At 43.8% G+C, this 7460-nt stretch overlaps 1 long non-coding RNA gene across 1 annotated transcript; it reads left to right on the top strand.

The window, feature by feature from the left end:
• The first annotated feature begins 927 nt into the window (after nt 1-927).
• Nucleotides 928-5344, top strand: LOC123150497 (uncharacterized). Its single transcript, XR_006475122.1, has 2 exons — nt 928-3615; nt 4659-5344. It is a non-coding gene; the product is annotated as an uncharacterized lncRNA (long non-coding RNA).
• Nucleotides 5345-7460: the final 2116 nt, after the last annotated feature.

The following is a 7460-nucleotide window of genomic DNA, read 5'->3' as shown; positions in this document are numbered from 1 at the left end:
GCATTCGGGCACTCGAGGGAAACAGAGCTACGGTGAGCTAGCGGGCAAATGGAGAGGCTGGGGAGGATCTACAGGGTCCTGGCGAGGCCTAGAGCACGATGGCGAGCCCGAGTGAGCATGACATCGACGAGGACGACGGTGACGAGCTTCGCTGCGGAGTGAGCTTCGGGCGGCGATGGCAGCGGCGGCTAGGGTGATGGATCCGTGCGGGGAAGCGAGGGAAGAGATGCGGTGGCTCACTGGGAGCCGTAAGGAAGTGGCAGTGTGCTCGGGGAGGCGCGGAGCATCCGGAATCGACGGCGACAGGCGACGGCGATCCGAGGAAGGAGAAGAAGATGGCGGCAGTGTGGAGGCTTCCCGGCTCGTTCGTTTGGCGTAGTCGACATCGGGGAGCCGTTCGGGCACGTCGGCGGGGCAATCGGGGCACGGTTGCCGCGGGATTGAGTGGCGGCGATGGCGAGCTCTCGGGCAAGCTCGCAGCGGGAGCGATAGAGAGAGCGAGGGGGAAAACTGGGGGTAGATAGGGTTTCCAGGGGGTTGAGGGTGGCCTTAACCGCGCGGGGGCACGACGGATGATAGATAGGAATTTTCGGGGAGTCTAGAAATTAGTATAGGTATAGATAGATAGATGTTCAAAGGCAGCATGACAAGCACGAAATGATGATAGTAGAAGTACTTACTTCTTTTTTTTGCGGGTGAGAAGTACTTACTTCAGCTATTGAGCCGTACAAAGTGTTCGGCTAGTACTAACTAGAAGTCTTTCCCTAATAATAAAGCACGGGTTGACTCCGTAGGTTCACCGTCACAATACGCTTCTTCCTGTGATTTTACGCTTTCAGTTTAAATTTAAAACATATCCGAGGTGGTACTAAAAGTCCTATATTTTGGCTAATTTAACCCGTAGTCTTCGATAAGTGAACAAAAACGGTTCGATATTTTTTTGTCAACCCCCGTGCACGCTTCAGATTAAGCGGCGGCGCTCTCGATCCGATCGAGATGCAGGACGACGGCGGCAGGGCTCGGGGAACAGTGGGGAAGTGGCGGACGTCGAGGCGAGGTGGCCCAGGTCGGGATCCAATGCGGCGGCGCGGAGGCCGGCAGCGGCAACGCTCCATGGCCATGGCTGCTCGGTCTCTTGGGAAGAAGAGAGGAGGGAGAGAGGAGGTGAGATGGAGAGAAGAGAAGGCGGAGTAGGGACGGCGCGGCTTCCTGCTGCTGGTCCGGCGATGGCTCCAGGTTTGATTTTCGGATTCCTCTCCTTCCCGCTGCACGATGGGGGTTGCCCAGCCGCCACTCTCCCTACCCCGTGCACCTCCTCCCCCTAGCCGCACCTCCCTGCCTCCATGAAGACGCCGTCGCCCTCGCCTGCATCTCGCTGTTGTTTTGTTGTCCATGGATAAGGAGCGACAGATTTGACAGAAAATAGAAGAGAAAATTTTCTAGCGTAAAAGGAGAGGATCTCAGAATGAAGGGATTTTTTAGCTGTATTTAACGGACAATTTTGTGTGATTTTTTCAGAATTTATAGCCAAAGTCTATTTGATTTGTGCAATGAAAATCAGATCCATCCATTGATTGATAGAATTTACCATCCTTCTTCATTTTGAGAGGTCAATCTGCGTTGTTATCTATTCATTGGTGGTGCTTTGCAAAAGAGAGAGCAGGAGGCAATGACACCGTTGTCAACAGCACGGTGCAGCGAGGTAGGAAGCCGTGTGCAAGGGATGAAACTGGCAGCGGTGCGCCATGACAGGCCCCAGCAGAATTTTGTATATGAGGCTTTGCTGTCTGGATCTATATATATATATATATATATATATATATATATATATATATATATATATAAATATATATATATATACATTTTGCAGGTCAGTGCCCTTACTTACCTTAAAGTTGAAGGTAAATCTTCAGAAACAACTATTTTTAGGGTTGGTTCAGTCTGGAACCAATCTGAATTTTGTAACAAGGTTCAACATTGCTCTCTAAATCTAGATATTGTGCAGACCAGTGTCATTATTAAGTAGCTTAAAGTTGTAGATAAATCTTCAGAAACAACAATTTTCTTTAATCAGTACATAAAACAATGCTAATTGTTGGTTATTCAGGGAGTAGGAGCTTGAGGAATATGCAGAGAAGGCCATGCCGTACGTTGCCTGACACAACAACTAGGAACAAGAGCAAAGCTGGACAACGATTGGCCCAGCAACCACCGGCATGATATCTACACACACCTATAGTTTGTGGCAAACTAAATATGTTTTTTGGTGGAATCATTAGCCATTGCTTGAGTTTTGATGACACATGCATTCTCTTTTCCCAATGTAAGGAGACCACTCTTGCATACATGATGCTCTTGTACTTGTTTCTCTGAGATGCATTGCTCTCATCTACCAGACTGCATTTCAGCTTGGCAAGCCCACCTCCAATCCAAACAACTTTGTGTTCATGAGCCGTGGCATGGTAGAGTGATGCAGCCTTTTACGGATTTCTGGAACTGTTAATTCCAGTGCCTTCTGAATTTTGGTCTTGGGAGTTGAAGCGGATTTGATTTTGGCGTTACATTAGTGCGCTTTTCTTTTGCGAATATATTTTTAGCAGTCAAACCGCCTGTTGTGAATTGATTTTCATTGTGAAGCTTGCAGGTGAATCAGGATCTGCATGCTATGGTCTTGCTGGTGCTAGCGGGAGCTCACGGGCGATCTCCCAGTCTACCGCCCCGACGGACAGGAGACGCAGCTCTCTCGCTGGGAGACCGGCACGGTCAACCCCATTGGCGATATGTTCCCGGCCTGGATCAATCGGTCCACGCACAACTGGAGCAAGCAGGTTGATGGATTTTGATAAGGGTGTTAGCTTGAAAGTTGCAGCGTACAAAGCTTGCTATTAAGTGTTGTCCCGTTGCCTTTCACGGACACACGTATGGATCCGCTAGGCAGGCTAGATGCCGATCTCCACACGCCTAGAGTTGCTGGACTTCCGTCCTCCCACATCAAACTTCATGCATAACCTTCGTCCATCCGCAGAGAAGGTGCCGACTGCATTGTTCGCTAGATGGCAGCCTCGGCGTGACTAGGAGCCTATGACTCCAATGGTTCAATTAAGCTTCTACTTTTAACCATCCCACGCATGACAGGAAGCAATTCTTTTTTCTTTGTTCAGAGTTTCTTAAAAGGTATGTATGCATTTAATCAAAAATATTTACTGATTTAGTCTAATGACTACTGAGGAAGTATGTGACAGGGATGCTTCCCCACTTACCCCGGGATCGTAAATGCTGATTACAATTGAAGATCTGCATATGTGTGATTGGGATTTTATGTGAATATATATGAAGCTACTAGGGAGTTTGTGTCTACTGGACCGTGCATGCAGTATTTAATACCCACTGCTTTAGATGTTGAATATATTTTTACTATAGTTATTGGAACTAATTTTCTTACTTGTATGACAGAAATTGAAACTGCTACTTGTATGTAAGAAATTGTACGATTTTAGTACTATCAGTGATCTAATACATGCCCCACAGAGTCTGACGACGGTGGTGAGGGCATAACCAGCTGCTTCCTACAGTTCAATAGGCAATCAAATCAGGATATTTATACATCATGTTGAGGTATGTAGTCTGATGTACACGATAATACTTTTAAAGTACAATAGTGAATTTTGCTCGTGCAATAGCATCACAGCTACAAGCATACATGTACCCATGAGAGTGTGGTTAATTATTTTCTTTATCTGGCGACCCTTTGTGCAAATTTTCCTGATTTTGTTTGTGCAAGTTTAGATCAGAAGCTTTCCTTCACGTTTGACCTACCCCAGGCACAACTACCGGTGTGTGTTTAGACACCTCCTCGCCTATGATTACATACCGTTGTCAATGACACCAAATAAGTACATCTCCCTTTTTCCTAGATATTGTTTTTAATAACAAACACACTGGATGATCTAATGCACAACAAGTTGTTCGCCCCTTGCTCTAGATATCCGTTAGTTGATTTTATCTTTTGTCAAGTGCTTTCTAGCTTTGTTCCTCGACGGGGATAGTTGCTGGTAATGCTTTATGAAGACATTGTCGAAGAGTACTTCTTCTCATTGGGCCATGGACGGTTGGAGCGGAAACGACGTTGGAGGCTGTTGGCTAGGCTAGACCTATCCCAAATTCAGTAGAGCGATCATGCATGGGTCTGGGCAAAAACATTTTTGATTGACGGGATTCGATGTCAGTGACGTTAGGTAGTGGTGCTCTATTTGGGTTGGATTGAATGGTTATTTACACTATTTTTTGTTGGTTTTCGGCATGGTTTTTCATAGAAACTTGTCAACTCTATATTTTTGCTTTTTCCTCTTATGAAATCAGCACATTGCTTGTAAAAAATAAGTACCTGCTCGCAAAAATAGATAATAATTGCAACATTGAAATCCAAACGTATATACTTTTACTTGAACAATGCAGACGATAGGAAAAGGGGTTAGTCTTGTTAAAAAAAAGAACTACACTCAATTGTACTTCAGAGTGTATACCGTGCAGGACGGCGCTGTAGCACTATCGTTTTATGTGAATCAAATCAAATTTGGAATCAGTGTGCGCGCTAATGTGTTGTGTTTCTGCCTTTGCTACACTGTGATTGACTGATGGTTAGATGGTTGATGTTGCAGTCTGATGAGGTCTCGGACGTGTGGCTTCTCCTTAATTTTTGACGCCACCAGCTCCTGGTGAGTTTTCTCCCTTGAGTCATTATAGAGGGAGTGAAATGGTCAGAAGGGAGAACTAGAAAAAACCTTGCTGCTGGAGATGACATCCACACCATTTTGTGTGTGTTGGAGTGATTGAACCATGGCAATCAGAGCTGACAACGCATCTCCCTTCCTCATACACACTTTTTGGGTAGTAGTGCATCTATATTCCATTCTGTACACCAAGAGATTATGTTATTTTCCTTTTGCTGAAGCAGTTACGGTTGAGTAGTACATCATTATCATTCTCAACAACTTCATTCATGACACCTTTGATACTCATGTATGAGAAAGAAATTTCACTCATCGAGTTTCTTTATTTGACTTTATGTTGTTCAAGAGGGGAGGCCAGAAGGCGGGCCGGCCGGCAGCGGCATTCTGTTCGGGGATGCGTGGATCTGGTGATGCTGGTGCAGGGGAACGGGAAACATCACCTCCGCCAAGGAATTTCACATAGCCAATTTACCTTTCTCCCTAAAGATTTTTTACTCTGCTATCAGTACCACTGGTCTTGGGGTTTAGATTTTGTCAAATATCAAATTTTGGGTACTTACCAGCAAACGAGTTGTTGATCTATTTACTTAGTCAAGTTCATTTCTGCTATGTTATGTCAGTTAAGCTTCAGATTCTAGCCTTGATTAAATGGCAATGGATTCTCCAAAACCTACTGATGTCAGAAATCCTGCTACCCAACAGGATGGTTTGCCAACTAATGTGATCAAAACATTCCTGCTTTAGATAGAAGAACTTATTTCCTGTTACTTAGCTCGGTACATAATGGCAGCCGTCACAGAAAAGGAAGTTGGGGGCACATGAGATGTACTGACCACTCCTTAGTCCCAAGAATGGGAGTAACAATGTTTCTCAAGTTCTGCTGCTGTATTGTACTCAAAGTCTATTCATCTAACTGCCTTGCCAATCATTTGCTATTAACTCTCAAACATCAGATATTTTTTTGACATCCTCAAACATCGGAAATATTTCTTCGCGGCTTCCTTCTGCCCCTCCCCTCCACCCTTTTCGGATAGGTTTTTTTTTTGCGAATACCCTTTCTAGATAGCTATGTCCCACCATCTGCATCAGAACAAGAGAAAGGGGCAGATGATCTGTTAGCCACAGAGACATTGCTTCCTGCAATTGACCATATTGCCGATCAAGGGCCAGTAAAAATATTGATTTCAATGAGATTTTGCCGCTGACCAAGTAAACTGTGTTTTTCGTGAGCTGGGACCATGAAAATATGATTTAACGGTAAAAAAAGTAAGTCAACAATGTTGTCTGATATGCATGAGGATTTGGTAGGCGTTTGACATAAGAATATATATGCCTTCAAGCCTGATTTTCGTGCCTTGCCTGTTGTTTTTTTTTAATATATTTTTTCTCCCGTTGCAACGCACGGGCATTTTTACTAGTAAGAATAATGTAGAAAAGACATGGCTCATATGGGATGTCCAAATCATTAAGATGGAATCTTCTTCTTGCGCCTCAAACAATGAAAGTGAAATCATGCTTTCTTGGAGGCGATGCCCAGTAAGTATATCAAGCGGCTATCATGCTCTTCGATTTCCACATTTCTTAAAAACACACCATCAGGGTTGCAATGCAACAGAAGGCCATAAGAGATGCCAAGTACAAGAACCACGCAACGGGGATGTAGCTCAGATGGTATAGCGCTCGCTTAGCATGCGAAAGGTATGGGGATCGATACCCCACTTCTCCATTCTGCTTTTTTCGCAGATTTGAATATATACCGTGTAAAAACACTATCTTGAATTTACTTTTGCAAACACCAAATCTCACAAACATGGGCAGACTTCTCCATTCTGCTTTTTTTCGCAGATTTGAATATATACCGTGTAAAAACACTATCTTGAATTTACTTTTGCAAACACCAAATCTCACAAACATGGGCAGACTTCTCCATTCTGCTTTTTTTCGCAGATTTGAATATATACCGTGTAAAAACACTATCTTGAATTTACTTTTGCAAACACCAAATCTCACAAACATGGGCAGACTTCTCCATTCTTTATTTTTGCAGATTTGAATATATACCGTGTAAAAACACTATCTTGAATTTACTTTTGCAAACACCAAATCTCACAAAGGCAGACTTCTCCATTCTTTATTTTTGCAGATTTTAATATATACCGTGTAAAAACACTATCTTGAATTTACTTTTGCAAACACCAAATCTCACAAACATGGGCAGACTTCTCCATTCTTTATTTTTGCAGATTTGAATATATACCATGTAAAAACACTATCTTGAATTTACTTTTGCAAACACCAAATCTGCAAACATGGGCAGACTCCTTTTAGACATAGATGGAAAACATGTGCACAAATCTTTGCTGCAGACCAAAGCAAGTGCAGTTACAATTTTCACAGGTCAAAAGATCAAAAATATCACCATCATGATTTTGTTACCATTCCTTTTGTAGAGAGTAAATTGCAAAAAAAAAACACCACACTTGGGGACGTGAAAATAGAAAACGACCATGTTTATTTTTTGTCAAAAAACCACCACGTTTGTGCTGACAGTTTTCAAAAAGCACTAATCGAACAGTTTGGCGGGTCTGAGTGGAAAACTGGCCGGTTGGGCCCGCTGTCAGGTGCCACATGGACAGGGGAAGCGGAGCTCGTGCGGCGGCTTTTGAAGTGTTGCGCCGACGCACGACAACCTCGAGGCCGACTATATTTCTCGGCATGGTACGAAAATGA

Source organism: Triticum aestivum, chromosome 7A (genome assembly GCF_018294505.1).
Source record: "Triticum aestivum cultivar Chinese Spring chromosome 7A, IWGSC CS RefSeq v2.1, whole genome shotgun sequence".
In the NCBI taxonomy this organism is placed as follows: Eukaryota; Viridiplantae; Streptophyta; class Magnoliopsida; order Poales; family Poaceae; genus Triticum; species Triticum aestivum.
The sequence above is the reverse complement of the archived record's forward strand: the minus strand, read 5'-3'. Positions and strand labels throughout refer to the sequence as shown.